Genomic DNA, 17,222 nt, shown 5'->3' with positions numbered 1-17,222 from the left:
ATGTGTGCATGAAATGTAGTATCCATAGTAACATCACACTAGACACTAACTTTATATTAGACCCTAGTAGCTTTATTTGTGCTTGTGGTTGTAAATGTAAATGCATGGATTTCTGCTACACCGTAGAATACATCACAAGGAAGCTTTGCTTTGCTTTACATGGACTACGATCCCGTATTATTAAAAATCTTCCGCCAAGCAAGCGTAAGGGTCTTTGACAGTGACCAACACTCATCTCACGAGGCGTACGTAGTATGTCTTTTTAGGTACATATAATTATATATATAAACATTCGTCATTGTGCGAAGTGCTCCTTTGAAGGAGGGATTTTCTAGAACAGAACAGAACAGAACAGAACATACATGCATATAAATAAACCCAAACATATCGTTTCACTCCCCTCAACCAATATAATCTATTAAACTGCGAAAATAGTTTGTTTACATTTATTGGTATCCTGTTTTAATAAAAACTTACACACCTTTAGAGTAAAGTAGAAGAAAAAGTTAGTACACAGTGAGTATTCAGTAACAGTGTGATTTCAGACTAGAATGAAGTTTATTTGTGCAGTAAGTTTGTTTATAATTGCCCCACCCCAGGACACAATTACGACGGGACACAATTACGAACGATTTCCAATGTTTGCCCTCTGAGATCATATTTATTCATATTTATCAATAAATGTTTTTATAAATAAAAACCCTATTAAAGTTCCCTTGTTTTCATGATAAAATAATTCTTTTACACTTGGTGAATTTTGGTGACAATGACAAAATCGTTCTGAAATTATTAGAAGAACGACAATCTGGCCTGCAAATTATATAAAAAAAACATAAAGGTAAGTGCATATTGCCTTCTTTTGTTAATATATAGAAAGAAAAATATCTCCTGATTCTGTTCATGTGCGTGATGCGCTTTATCTTGCCCAAATAACCGCACAATTGACGTTTATAGGCTCTTGTGGCCCTATTTATGGTCAAATAAAAATATGTTAATTTTATTGAAAAGTCCAGAGAACTCCGAAAGAAATGTTGACCTATATAAATTTTTTTTTATAGATGAATGATAAGTTCACCACTGAAATGGATAAACTTGAATTTAAAGGAGGAACTTACAGAAAAACAAAAAAAAATCAGAAATCTTTCCTTCACACATTACAGACATTTCATCTGCAACCACTGCAGGGGCGGATCCAGGATTTTAGAAAGGGGGGGGCGAAATTTTGAAAGATCTCTGAGCGAAGCGAGGCTAAAACTTTTTTGGACCTTTTTGGGGCTAAAAAACATAAAATAAATGTAAAATGCACATTTTAAACGGTTCCTAATTTGAGCATGTATATTTTATAGTTGCTGTAAAGTGTAAGGGTTGGACATTTTTGATGCTGTATTCTCCCTATTAATTGTCCATCATAAAATGATAGTATGGATCCAAAGCTATGTACTGCTATATATTTTCATGATATTACACATGGGACTTGTCAGTAAAAAATAGACATGGAAAATTCTCGTTTGTTGTATGTTAAGTTAGATTTACCTCACAGATTTCTTTTTGTAAACCAGATATACGCCGGGCTATTCAATGAAATTTACAATACGACCGACACGATTTAAGAATTTTATGAGAAAGACAAACAAGTACTTTTTATCCAAATGTTTGGTTGATATGTTTCACCCAACAAAATTAAGAGAAGTGAGGGGTTCCAAATTAACCAAAGGCTACGAATGCGTCTAAAATGACAAAGAGTTTATGAATGACGGTCGACAAATAGAGACATAAAGGCCACACCCAGCAGCCGGTTGCAGTTTGGTCTTGAAAAAAGTATCAAATATAACAGTTCGCAACTTCAGCGAAACAGACATACTGTTATACCACTGTCCCAGGTTAGGGGGAGGGTTGGGATCCCGCTAACATGTTTAACCCAGCCACATTATTTGTGTATGTGCCTGTCCCAAGTCAGGAGCCTGTATATTCACCGGTTGTCGTTTGTTTATGTGTTACATATTTGTTTTTCGTTCATTTTTTTACATAAATAAGGCTGTTAGTTTTCTCGTTTGAATTGTTTTACATTGTCTTATCGGGGCCTTTTATAGCTGACTATGCGGTATGGGCTTTGCTCATTGTTGAAGGCTGTACGGTGACCTATAGTTTATAACGTCTGTGTCATTTTGGTCTTTTGTGGATAGGTGTCTCATTGGCAATCATACCACATCTTCTTTTTTATATATTCAAGTCACACATGCAAACCCCCACCCCCAAACAAATATGCCCGTTTTTTTATTCATCATTTTTAATGCTAAATAATTCTGTTGGAAATTTTCGTTTCTTAAATAGCAAAAAGGTGGACAAGATTATTTTTTTCAATCCAGATACGGCAAGAAATTTTGTTTTTAAAAGGCAAAAACCAGAGTCAGATTTTTTCTGTCAAATATATATCTCGCACTGCCTTCTCAAACAAATGGTTCGTTCCGTAGACTTTAAATCTATCTTGAGCTTATACTGACTTGGGATCATCATTCAGCTATGTTATTTATAGTTAAAATAGGCTGGGGCGTTTGGGGTTTCACATATTTTCGTAGGTAAACAATATTGCTGTGGAACTTTTTATCATGAAAGTGTACTAGAGTATAACTTTCTGTCTTGTGGAATTGTGAAATAGAAGTCAATATGTTCTTGCTCAATCCTGTTTCGCTTTAAAGATGTCATGATTGTCATCCTCAGTCTATCCATGTGTTACTGTAATTTGAATTTCAAAATGACTGAGCAACGTTTTTACGGCGAACTGGTCAACTCCACCATATATATATAGCGAATCACATGAGTTTGACATAATGAGTAAATAACAGCAAAATATTTCATTATAAGTAAAGAATTGTCGCATAAAAAATAAATACAGTGGAAATGGCAAAGTTCTCGAAGTCTTAATTAATTGTCTGATTAATCAGTTTACAAAAAAAAAAGTCCAAGCAAATTTATTGAATAGATTTTTTTTTTTATCAATCTGAGAGGTCATCTGATGATTAATTATTAAATGTTGATTATGTATGATTATTGCTAATTGGTATTTATAAACAGCCTAACTTGGTGTTATTGTTTACTGTTGTTTATAAATCATGATTGTTGTTTTAAATTGCTTTGATGTAAATACTAATAAAATAAATATTAATTATAGCAATACACTTACCATGCATACCAGTTGTTCAACATGTTGGCAGATTCGCACTTAATTGACTAGAAACAGTGAAAAACAAATTATTTCAATACACTAACCAAAACACGATTAAGAATTATTCAACACACAAATGAAATAGATGTTGTCAGAATAACATAATCTGACTTAAAAACAAGGACTTTTTTTTTATAAACTTGTCATGACACAAAAAAACTTGTCAGTATCTCGAATTATTTAGAAACAATGGCATATATATTTATACCAATACACCTCCAAAAAATTGGTAAAATTGGGTGCGAACGTGTGGGGTGCGAACAAACTTTTCGCAAAATTTGGGTGCGAACATGTGGGGTGCGAAAGTGAATGGGGGCGAATGTGGAAGGGTGCGAACGTGATTGGGCGCGAACAGACCCGGATTCGTACACCCTCTACGCCCCCCTCTGGATCCGCCACTGCACTGCTGAAGTAATTCATACCAGCCAACTGTCACTATTTGCGGGGGATTTTCCCCATGGAGGCTCCCAAGTGGAAATTTTGTAAGAGCAATTTTGTCCACTATTTTAAAGAAAACAATTAATTTAACAACGGCTATGAGCTTGTTAAAGCACGAAGAAACCAACAAAAAAAAAAAACACATAGAATATATTTGAAGGCCCCTTGAAGGTTTTGTAGGACTATTAGAACCATCTTTCACGTAAAACCCCCATGGGCATTTTGAAAATATGGCAGGTATGGTAATTGAAGTAAAATACAAACTTGTGCATCTTATTTGCCTATGAAAATGTGTTTGAGATTAAGATTAATGTATGCTTTATCAGTCTAGACTGTTGTCATTGATTTCTTCTGCAAGATATATGAATTGTGTCCATATGTGGCTCTCTTGAACCGTAAAACGAGGTCACGCAAATCTTACTAAAGTATTCTAACGTGAATAAAAAATTATGTGGGTTATGATGCAAAATGGAAAGCCTTTATACATCATAAATTCTATGGTATATAAACAATTCAAGAAAAGTAGTCTACTTAAAAAAATATTAATCACAGTTCAAAAATGTTCGTAATTGTGTCCGGTGAGGCTATATATTGGATTCCTCTTCTTCCGGTAAGGATCGATCCGGAGTGGGAACACCTTTTTTACAACTAGTCGATTGTGAAGCGGAAGTAAAATTTGTGAGACATGCGCGAAACCTACTTTCACTACAGGAAAATAACTAACTACTCCAAATGTGGAAAACAATGTACAGAAATTCGAATAACTAAGAACAACATATAATATTTGACAAAAGAAAACAACGTACGTAAATTTGATAAATAAATATACATATGTTATTGTAAAAAAGGTTGTGTGAGATGCGGATTGAGGTTTAGGGGGTTTAAGTGTGAAAAATAAATTAATTATACAGAGAAACACTGAAGCATGACTTAGAAAGCCCCTCTTATACCGTCAGTGCCCCTCTGCTGGCTATAATTCACCTGTGCATCTATGAGGCCCCTCATGGGGGGGGGGGGGGTCCTAGTAATCACATAATCACCATTTTTTTGCCAATATAATCACATAATCATTAAATATTTGCTTATCTTTAGTAATCAAATTATCATAAACTAAAAATACAGTCCTAGGTAATCAAATAATCATGAAATATTTGGCTTAATAATCAAATAATCATTAAAAAAACGGCCAAGTAATCACATAATCAAAAACCCCATGAGGGCCCTCATCTATTTTTTTCTCACATTAACAAAGTGTCCTTTTTTCCGAAGACCCATGAAATTAAGAATGAAAAGGGGGAATGAGTCAAAGAGACAGCAACCTGACTAAAACGCAACCACCATGTTTTATTAATCAGGAACATTTTATTTTGACCTTCGATGGTTTACAACAAATTGTCAGATGGAAAGTTGTCTCATATGCACTCCTACCACATCTGTCTATATCTATATGATACTAAGTCTCCAACATTTTCAAATAAGATACTTGAGAAAATTAATAGTTTTGCTCTAGCCTCAAAAGGTAATTCATACCAAGCTGATTAAAAAGTTACTAGCGGTAATTAATTATGTTTTTAACTAAAGAAATTTCGTACCTGAACAGCTACAGTCTTCAAAAAATAATAGTAGGGTTGAACAGTAACAAGACATCAAAAAAAAAATCTGAGCAGACTATAACTCCATGAATCCCAATTAAACAATATGATATACATTATCAAATACCTTTTCTTCACAAAACTCTTGCTGTTAGGCTGTGTTATCCTGGATTTTATCAAAATGATCCACATCTGTGCTTTTCCACATTCAGTGAACTTAGATTCCAAATATATATTCAGTTTGTCAAAAAGTTTTAAGAGGTTACAATAATTTGGTTGCTGAAGTGTTTCTACCTTTCTTTGTCTGAAATCTGATCACTTACATGCAAAGTATTTACTTGTAGTGAAAATGAAGTTAAAAGAAACTTCCCACATAGATAAATATGCTTCATTTTTAGACTTTATCCTTGAAATTATTGATGATTGAAATTGAGAATGGAAATCATGAATGTGTGAAAGAGACAACAACCCTACCAAAGAAACAGCAAGATTGTAGGTTAAAAATCAAACTTTATGACAAACATGTAGGCCTAAAGTGGACTTTCCATTTCTGAGTAGCAACATTCCAGACTATCAAGTGTATATGTCTCAACTGATCAAAACTAAGTTAAATGCAAGTCAGCACTCAAAGAAATTTTATGGTTGCAAACTTGCAATCATAAGCTGAATTGCCATAATGTCACCAAAGTGTGTTCAGAAATTTAATCTAATATGTTTCTTCGATCATAAGTTACATTCCATCATTACCAGACTGAACATTTTAAGAAATAACATGACAGATTGTATATATGGTACAGGAAATGCTTATCCTTTCACGGATGTCAAGTTGGTTCAATATTCAACATTCAACATTCAACATTCAATTTTTTTTTTTTTTTTTTTTTTTTTTTCTCGTATCCATTTTCAACATTCAACATTCGATTTCAACATTCAACATTCGATTTCAATATTCAACATTCAACATTCAACATTCTTTTTTTTTTTTTTATCGTATCCATTTCAACATTCAACATTCGATTTCAACATTCAACATTCGATTTCAATATTCAACATTCAACATTCAACATTCAATTTTTTTTTTTTTTTTTTTTTTTCGTATCCATTTTCAACATTCAACATTCGATTTCAACATTCAACATTCGATTTCAATATTCAACATTCAACATTCAACATTCAATTTTTTTTTTTTTTTTTTTTTTTCTTATCGTATCCATTTCAACATTCAACTTTCGATTTCAACATTCAACATTCGATTTCAATATTCAACATTCGATTTCAATATTCAACATTCGATTTCAATATTCAACATTCAACATTCAACATTCAATTTTTTTTTTTTTTTTTTTTTTTTTTCTCGTATCCATTTCAACATTCAACATTCGATTTCAACATTCAACATTTGATTTCAATATTCAACATTCAACATTAAATTTTTTTTTTTTTTTTTTTTTTTTCTCGTATCCATTTTCAACATTCAACATTCGATTTCAACATTCAACATTCGATTTCAACATTCAATTTTCAACTTTCAACATTCGTTTTCAACATGCAACATTCGTTTTCAACATTCGATTTTCAACTTTCAACATTCGTTTTCAACATTCAACATTCGTTTTCAACATTCGATTTTCAACTTTCAACATTCGTTTTCAACATTCAACATTCGTTTTCAATATTCAACATTCGTTTTCAACATTCAACATTCGCTTTCAACATTCAATATTCGTTTTCAACATTTAATTTTCAACTTTCAACATTCGATTTCAACATTCAACATTCGTTTTCAACATTCAACATTCGTTTTCAACATTCGATTTTCAACTTTCAACATTCGTTTTCAACATTCAACATTTGTTTTCAATATTCAACATTCGTTTTCAATATTCAACATTCGTTTTCAACATTCGATTTTCAACTTTCAACATTCGATTTCAACATTCAACATTCGTTTTCAACATTCAACATTCGTTCTCAACATTCGATTTTCAACTTTCAACATTCGTTTTCAACATTCAACATTCGTTTTCAATATTCAACATTCGTTTTCAACATTCAACATTCGTTTTCAACATTCAACATTCGTTTTCAACATTCGATTTTCAACTTTCAACATTCGATTTCAATATTCAACATTCGTTTTCAACATTCAACATTCGTTTTCAACATTCGATTTTCAACTTTCAACATTCGATTTCAACATTCAACATTTGTTTTCAACATTCGTTTTCAACATTCGATTTTCAACTTTCAACATTCGTTTTCAACAATCAACATTCGTTTTCAACATTCAACATTCGTTTTCAACATTCAACATTCGTTTTTAACATTCAACATTCGTTTTCAACATTCGATTTTTAACTTTCAACATTCGATTTCAACATTCAACATTCGTTTTCAACATTCAACATTCGTTTTCAACATTCGATTTTCAACTTTCAACATTCGATTTCAACATTCAACATTCGTTTTCAACATTCGTTTTCAACATTCAACATTCGTTTTCAATATTCGACATTTGTTTTCAACATTCAACATTCGTTTTCAACATTCGATTTTCAACTTTCAACATTTGTTTTCAACATTCAACATTTGTTTTCAACATTCGACTTTCAATATTCATTTTCAACATTCAACATTCGTTTTCAACATTCAACATTCGTTTTCAACATTCAACATTCGTTTGCAACATTCGACATTCGTTTTCAACATTCGATTTCAATATTCAACATTCGTTTTCAACATTCAACATTCGTTTTCATCATTTAACAGTCGTTTTCAACATTCGATTTTCAACTTTCAAAATTTGTTTTCAATATTAAACATTCGTTTTCAACATTCAATATTCGTTTTCATCATTTAACAGTCGTTTTCAACATTCGATTTTCAACTTTCAAAATTTGTTTTCAATATTAAACATTCGTTTTCAACATTGGATTTTGGACTTTATTACTTGGTTACAACATTCAACATTCGATTTTAACATTCAACATTTGTTTTGAACTACGGTGATAAAGTAATTAAAGACTTTCAAATTACATTTTTTATATCTTTGATAAAGAATAAATTGTTACATTTAGATATTAAACAGATCACAAATTTAAATTGTACAATATAATATTACATAAAGATGGTACAAAATAATAGATTGATTACAACATGACACTTACAAGGGAGGTAATTACTTTTAAAACTGACAAGAAAACTAGCCCGTTAAACTTAAAGTATAAGTGCACAGGTCAGAGGTTGTTAGATCAATATTATTTTAATCGGAGATAATGTCGACGGATGTAAAAGTCTTTTTCAATCTAAACAATAAGGGTGCGTGATCTTTATTTTTAAGTTTGAAGAGGATCTAAGATGATAAGACTTAACAGTGACTATCCTCTATTACAATTAAAGCATACCTATATTTTCGGCGAGGGTAGAACTAAAAAAATCCAGAATAATTGGAAAAAATGACGCAAAATCTTGCATTCGGAAAGTTTCTTGCGGACCGGACCCTCTCTAAATCTAAAGCGCAAGTTTTGTTTAATTTTTTTTTTTAATTCTGGTCTCGGAGCAAAATATATAGATACAGTGTAAGACTTTAAGTATTTACATATAGGATCAGGAACAATATCAAAAGACATATGTACAAGTGTATGGCTATGATTAGTTTAAACATATTTATTTATAGTGGATTGAAAATTTTCTCCCCGGAAAGGGGATCGAACCAGGAACCTTTTGAAGTTGTAGTCCGATGCACTAACCTATTTGGCTATTGTATAATGGGTATAAATGGTCCGGTTCCGAGTTGAAATCCCTCCAGCTACTTTCAAGATGAAGAACAGGAATAAAAGCCCTGCTAGTTGATAATTTGTATTTTTTCTATGTATTGATTGCGATTTTGTCCCGTGTACATTTAGTCCGCATTTCTTTGTTTTCTATTTAGGACCTGGACACCGCTAAATGATGTTAAAATCGGCGCAAATGAAATGCAGATCGGCGCAAATGCAAAACGACGTAAAGGTCATGTTCTTTTTCTTTTTAATTATTTGATGCCGGACGATTGGGATTTCTAGCTTTAATGTAACCCACGTCAGCTTTTTAACTTGTATTTACAGCAACGAAAGCCAGTTTTGTGTTCTGTAATATGCCGTAACAGTTTAATTTTCCATGAAAAAAGGACATGTTTTTCAATGTCCGGTAGCAAGCATCGTAACTTTTCAAAAACAATTTCGAACAATATATGGACATCGGTGGGCATGTACAATTGCCACACCATACATGATCATTCTTTGGTCTTCGTAGATCTATTCCGCCAACTTATTAAGTCTACGCCAAGCAAAACATGATCTTTTAAAACATTGAATATTGAAGCCATAGTCTAACCTTTCCACGTCAGTTTTAATCTAACGTCGTACTTACAGTACATGATATATAAGGTATGGAGATGTTATTTTAACAGATCAGCTAGATTTTCTATAGTAAAGGATCCTACAAATTAATGTAAGATACAGTCACAGAAAATAATTATATTTATAATTACATATATATAATATATAACAAAACATTTCAAGTCATATTTTTAATTTATGCTCTAAAAATAATATATTTTAAGTACACAGTGAAGAAATAACAAGCGATTATGAATGTTATTTTACACTCGATGATTTCCGCGTATTTATAGATTATTATAGATCGGCTACAAGTCCAACGCGAAAGTTACGTAATGGAAAGCTCTCTCGCAACAATACACCGGAATGACTTCACGGTAAAAAGGACAAAAAGGCACAGATCCGAGAGTAATCGCAGTTACTGACAGCTAGTTCAAAGCCAATAAAAACTAATACAAAAATCATGTATCTAAGACAAAAATGTCAATCAGTGCAAATCCAACATCCAATGGATTTAGTGTAAAGACGTTATTAACAATAAGAGAAAAACACGACCTTATACATTGCCAAAGCATAGGTAACAACAGATTGTAGTACCTTGATATGTAAAACAATAATATTTAATATGGTTTTAAGTTACTGATAACAAAATTACTATTTATACCAATGAGAACAATATTCAAAAATATTTTTACAGTGTTTGATTGGTATTGAAAGGACTGCTAAGTTTGCTGCCCTGATCGTTTTTAATTAACATGCATACAATTTCTTTTACATTATTATTGTATTTTGCAGAAGTAATGACAATAGATCATAAGAAACCTCAAATTAAAAAAAAAATATGCATATGTTTTTTTATAACTAAATGGATAGTTTTCATTATACAACTTATGTAAATATACTTTTTTCTGAGGAAAATTCTTTACTTTGTCCACATTTAGAAGAAGTTTACTTATTTTTGCTTCCAGAAAGCAATTCGCCGACAGATTTTCCGTATGCATAGTGACCCGAGCGTAACCCTCCTCTTAAAAATCCGGTGACCGCAATACGCATGGATCTGTCATTGAAATAAACAAATATCTGATTTTATCGCTATTTTGTGCATTTTTCGTTTGATCTTTTTTGTGATAATTTTCATATCAAATTCTCGCTTGAGATGGAAAAATTATCGCTAGAAACTAAGCAGACACGTGGCGTTGCTAACGAAATTGACATGAAATTCACAACGTCGTCATAGGTAAAATAGCGATAAACAGATTATCATTGGTCATCTCAACTCGATTGCCTTTCTCGCTTTCGCCGTCCCGGCTCAAGCGAGAAAATCAATCTCGTTGAGATGATCAACGATAATCTATAAATACATGTTAAACACGTGCTCAATACCCATGCTTTTTGTGATTTGTTTACTATAAGGTGACAATCGGTAAAACTCGGCTTCAAAACACGGCATTTAATGAGCAGCCATATTTTAAAAAAAAAATTGACGATTATATGATATATTTGCGAAAATAATGATAAAATCGTGCACAGAGGACTAAGTTTATGATATATACATGCATTGGTTCAAGAATTGGATAAACATTATTTTTCACCACTCACTCGTTTCATATGACTTTAAGTGAAAGATGTTGTTTGTGACCTTAGGGAAATTTATTTGGATATGCCGATTATGGTCTCATTCAGATTTACCAGACCTTCATTCAATTTCAGCACATTTTTTACGTTCCATTTATTTACTTTATGCTGTTCGCTCTGTGCGTCCGTTCGTTCTTCCGTTCATCCGTCTGTTCCGCTTCAGGTTAAAGTTTTTTGGTAAAGGTAGATTTTGATGAAGTTGCAGTCTAATCAATTTGAAACACAGTACACATATTCCATATTACAAATTGTGACTTAAATGGAGAGTTGTCTCATTGGCACTCATACCACATCTTCTTATATCTATATAATCTTTTGATCGGTTTAATTGGGGTCTTGAGCTGGCATGTCAGTTACTGCTAGTAGTTTAATTTATGAATCAGTTGCTAGCTGGCTAGCTATAGTTGTATAGTTGTATAGTAGGAGGGTTGAGATCTCACAAAGCATGTTTAACCCCGCCGCATTTTTGCGCCTTTCCCAAGTCAGGAGACTCTGGCCTTTGTTAGTTATTTTATGTTTTTTTTTTATTTTAGTTTAGTGTAACGTTCATGTTCACTTAAGTAGTACATATATTTATTTAGAGACCGACTGAAGCCCGTCTATGGTTGCGGGATATTCTCGTTGTGTTGAAGACCCCTTGGTGGCCTTCTGTTGTTTTCTGTTTTCTGCTCTTTGGTTTGGCTGTTGTCTCTTTGCCACATTCTTTATTTCCATTCTCAATTGTATTGATTGAATAATTGATTAGTTAATTGATTGATTGGTTGGTTGGTTGATTGATTGATTGATTGTGGGGTTTGCTCATTGTACTACAAACCAAAGTCATGATCATTTGAGAATCCTTTATTTGTATTGCAGTCTAAATTTCACCAATGATAATCTACATTAACTTTTGCCTTAGTATTAAATTACTTTGTAAACTCTATAATGACCGTCTGATAACTATAAGACACGCAAGAATGTGAAATATGAAAACTTATTTGGCCTTTGTCTCAACCTTTTTTAATGTATGTATCTTCTTTTGTCAGTTACATTTCGATTTTGACATTATTTTTACAAACTGCCATTATAGATTTCCGGTAAATGTTCTGCATAAAACCCTTTGGGAAAGCACATTGACGTAATTTTCCAAACATTTACTGGAGCCCAATAATTTGGCAAGGTGTTAAAACATGTAATGTAAAGACGTTACAGCCGATTCAGTGAGTGTGTAGGCAAAGGTGGTATCCTTGGTTAGATTGCTTGCTAGCTGTATGGTAAAGTCATTATTAGGTTAGATAAACTACCCTCCTTTAAGAGCAGACTGGTCCGACATATAACCAATCAAACTGTCTGTAGGACTAGGCTACTTCCACAGAAGGGTAGTATACCTTACCTATAAATGACTTCACGATTTAACAAGAAAGGTAACCAATGATATTACCTTTGTCTACACACTCAATACTCAGCACGCTTTACATTTTAAAAAGTCAACAATTTTGTGTGTTTATAGAACCGTATAAATAGTTATGATTATTTTTAAATGATGGCAAATTGCTCTATTGTGTGAAATATATAGCTTCCATATTCTCGGCATCCTGTGAAATAATCATTGTTCTGCTTTAGAAGAAAAGAAAGTTGCACTCGTGCTTTTAACTTTTTTTTTGCCACACAAAACTGATTTTACAAAACATTCTACCTCGGAACTAGTGGATTTCGCTTAATTATGATTAGACCAAAGGTTTATTTTTTGTATTCAAAGTATGGTGGGCAAGGAAATTATTTATTAGCTTTAAAAAATCAATCCTAGCTATACCCTAAGGGAGCTACCATTTGATTTTTATGGGGGAGCTAGGATGAAAAATTTTGTCCTGCATTTTTTTTTAGCTGTAATCTCTGTCCTGCCTTTTTATTTTTCATTCTGTTCGGTCCTGCCTTTTTTTTTTAGTTTATCCTTACTTTTTTTTTACCTAAATTGTCGTCCTGACTTTTTTTTTTGCAAGTGTCTCATCCTGCCTTTTTTTTTACTCAAAACTCCTGTCCTGCCTATTTTTTTCAAATTTCATCCTAGCCCCCCCCTAAAAATCAAATGGTAGCTCCCTAACTTGTAATTTGGATCAAGTAGGCCCTATATCTATAGCTTACGTTTTCGCCTAGTGCAGATAAAAGTATTTCCGCAGAATTGTTTTTATTAACTATACGGTAAGGGTTATGCTTGGTATCCGACCTCAACTTGAGACCTACTTTAGAAGAAAAAACTAAGCAGAACAACACCCTGGATTTTTTCAACTGTAAACCTCTGCTGTCAAGCTTCCCTTTGCACCTAGTGCGGACAATTTTTATTATATACTGAGTGCCAATGAAAACGCAACGCTTTTGTTTTTCAAAAAAATCTTATAACTTTTATTTTATTTATATTAGAACTTTGTATAGTTGGTTGAAAATGACTTTTAAGACAATTATCGACAACTTTACGGTTGAGTGATTTTTGGAACAAATGCGAAGTAAGGGTTATTTTGAATGGACATAAACCGAGTTCACCGCTTTTCAACATACGCACCATTTTCACGAATTTGTCATTTAAAGCTTGGCTAATGTCATGAATTTTCCCGCCCTCATTGTAAAGAAACTGCAATAAACACCTGAGTAAATGCCAGGACTTTCTGAGAACCAGCGACATGCAGTTTTGGGCATGATCCAATGAAGCCCTTCACAGCATACAATAACGAGAAGACTGAAGTTGTAGCCTCTAGAATAACCTAAATCATCCACAAATTCAACCAAAATTGATCATTTAATGAGAAGCCACATCCCGGGGTACAAAAAGCAAGAAACGCTCAGCAAGACCGATACATTTGGTCTTTAACATATCCGATATCGACTCTGATGGCTGTCCAAAGGTCACGAGAGTTCAATGGTGGTCACATAAGAACCTTTGGAGCAATTTCAGTAAAGCACCATTTGCGCAGAAATTGTTAAAGCGCACCACAGTCTTCCCGTAGTGACATCTAAACGGCCGTCTGGCGTAAACATCGAATTATGTAGACCAAAAATCATTCATTATGTACCAAAAACCGTCAGTTGTGTTTACATAGACATTTGGCACCCGCCTTGGACAATAGTCATGCTTTTCGCCGGATTTTGGCCCGATCGAGCAAATTTTGCATCAGATTTGACATGGTTGAGACGATGAAAACCACCACCAATATCATAAAGTCAGCTTGAGTTTGCTCTGCGGGACAAGTGGAATAACATTCCTCGGGATCACATTAAACGTCCGGTATGATCATTTCCACGGTGCTGTACCACGGGGTTGTAACATTTTTTGTTATGACTGTGAGTTGATGATTCGAAATTGGATGTTTCGTTTACCAATTTTGCCCGAAAGGTGACAATGAAACATTTTTGTTTGACATCGATCTATTGTTAAAATTGTTAATTTTCAAGAACAATTTATTTTGAAAGATTATCATTTCTAATATATATTTTATTTTTGAAAAACCAAGTGTTGCGTTTTCATTGACATTCAGTATATTTTCGGTAAGGGTTGGGTTGGGTGTCCGACCCCGACTTTGGACCTATCTTTTAAAAATAAAATAAGCCGAACAGCAGCTTTGATTTTTTTCTTCAGTAGACATCAGCTATCCTTCCCAGCTCCCCTTTACACATTGTGCGGACAAAAGTATTGCCGTTGAAATGTGTTTTATAATCTTTTCGGTAATGGTAGGGTAGGGTGGTTAGCTTAAGTCCACTTGAAAAAAAAGTGGACTCCAATGTGGTTTTATGCAGAACAATTACCCGCAAATCTATGGTAGTTTGCAAAAAATAATAGTAATTTTTTAAAGGCAGTGCTTTAAGGCCTGACTTTCAAGTCATGAGGTTCATCTTTCCTTACGCAAATCTTTGCTGGGGGTCATTTTGCAAGAAATAGATCCGGAAATGTTTAAATTTCTCCTCTACTTTTTGTGGTATGTATTGGTTTTTGTTCCTTTCATTTACATTGGGAAATAAAGAAACGATCAGTGTGTATTGTTCGTTTTAAAAATCTGTTTATTAATGTGTCTTTTGCATTATAAGCAGTCAATCTGATTACAAACTATCATTATTCGAATTCCGTGTGGAAAGAGGTCCGTTCAATTTCGAGTACTATTTGCGATCTAAAGATATTTTAAAATCATTTCAATCGTTGATATAACATGATATTATAATTAAAAGTCGACTGACCGTGAATTATATTGCATACTATACAATTTAAAGTATTTTTTATAATGTGATATGTAATATGTTGGCAAATAATGAAAGCTCGTATCTTAATTAATAGACATCGAAATAAAGAAAAACCGTATAAAAACCAATAAAAATCTCCCAGAGTCAAACTAACATTGATTAAGGCATCTAGTATGATAGTCTGGATTCAGGGTTCTTAATTTCTGTATTCTTTGATATTTTTGTCAATTTTTCTCTATTCTTTATACTTTTTGCCAATTATTCTCTTCTCTTTATATTTTAACACCATTATTCTAGCTTTTTTGGTCCATTGTTTCTATTATTTATATTTTTTGTCAACTATTCTCAATTACATAATTCCCCATCAACGCCCTCTAGTTCAGGTCACCATATATATAGCCTTCACAAATACGCAAAACTAAAACCCTATAGGCTCCGAATGCCATAATAATTGAATGCTTGTCCAGGTTTGAATTGTGAAATTGCGGAAATTTGTTTTTTAATCAATCTATCAAGCAAAACACATTATCGTCCTCGATGTTCACGGTACTGAAAATACTGGCAGATGGTCATCAATTCTAATAATCTTAGATCGACCTTACTTAAAAGTAAAGTTCACGCACCCGTGTCCAGATTGTTTACGACTTTTGCATCCGTCGACATTATCTTTGATTAAAATAGTATTGATCTGACAACCGCTGTGCAAGTATACTTTAACGACCAGGCTAGTTTTTTTGTCAGTTTTAAAAAGTAATTACCTCCCTTATAAGTGTCATGTGGTAACCAACCTATTTATTTGTACCATTTATATGTATCGTAATATTATATTGTACAATTTAAATTTGTGATTCGTTTAATATTTAAATATGATAATTCATTCTTTATGAAAGGTATAAACAAGGCAATTTGAAAGTCTTTGGTTACTTTATCACCGTATTTCAATTCAGAAGTCATGCGGTCTATTTCGTCTACTTTATGTTGAAATAACACCGGAGTGGTTATATCGCCCTCTACATTGGCGCTATTTACAATGACTTTGAAACAAGAAAGGAAAACATTTTACATTACATATCGAAAAATGGTAAAATCGAAAACGAAAAACGGAAACACTTTTATTTTCATTTTGGTTTTAGTGAAATGAAAAACAAAAAATGAAAACACTTTCGTTTTCTGTTTTTGTTTTAGAAAAATTAAAACCGAAAAACGAAAACACTTTTGTTTTTCATATTGGTTTTCGAACAATGAACACATTCTCGTTTTTGTTTTTTTTGTTTTTGATAATTCAAAATGAAAAACGAATGGACTCAAATATACACTGATATCGAGTGTTGAATGTTGAAAGTTGAAAATCGAATGTTGAAAACGATTGTTGAATGTTGACAACGAATGTTGAATATTGAAAACGAATGTTGAATGCTGAAAACGAATGTTGAATGTTGAAAACGAATGTTGAAAGTTGAAAATTGAATGTTGAAAACGAATGTTGGATGTTGAAAACGAATGTTGAAAGTTGAAAATCGAATGTTGAAAACGAATGTTGAATGTTGAAAACGAATGTTTAATGTTAAAAACGAATGTTGAAAGTTGAAGATTGAATGTTGAAAACGAATGTTGAAAGTTGAAAATCGAATGTTGAAAACGAATGTTGAATGTTAAAAACGAATGTTGAATGTTGAAAACGAAGGTTGAATGTTGAAAATCCAATGTTGAAAACGCGAATGTTGAATGTTGAAATCGAATGTTGAATGTTGAAAA

The 17,222-nt window shown here is 32.7% G+C and overlaps 1 protein-coding gene across 7 annotated transcripts in view; it reads left to right on the top strand.

The window, feature by feature from the left end:
• The first annotated feature begins 390 nt into the window (after positions 1-390).
• Positions 391-17,222, top strand: part of LOC143071866 (uncharacterized) — a 61,707-nt gene continuing 44,875 nt past the window's right edge. For 2 of the 7 annotated variants that reach the window (XM_076246491.1, XM_076246483.1), the window contains exon 1: positions 391-516. The gene's annotated coding sequence lies outside the window, so the exon portion shown is untranslated. Of the gene's footprint in view, positions 570-4,398; positions 4,464-17,222 lie in introns of those variants that run through there. The other 5 variants (XM_076246487.1, XM_076246484.1, XM_076246486.1 and 2 more) reach the window with 5 other exon arrangements.

This window comes from Mytilus galloprovincialis, chromosome 4 (genome assembly GCF_965363235.1).
Source record: "Mytilus galloprovincialis chromosome 4, xbMytGall1.hap1.1, whole genome shotgun sequence".
Lineage (NCBI taxonomy): Eukaryota > Metazoa > Mollusca > Bivalvia > Mytilida > Mytilidae > Mytilus > Mytilus galloprovincialis.
The sequence above is the reverse complement of the archived record's forward strand: the minus strand, read 5'-3'. Positions and strand labels throughout refer to the sequence as shown.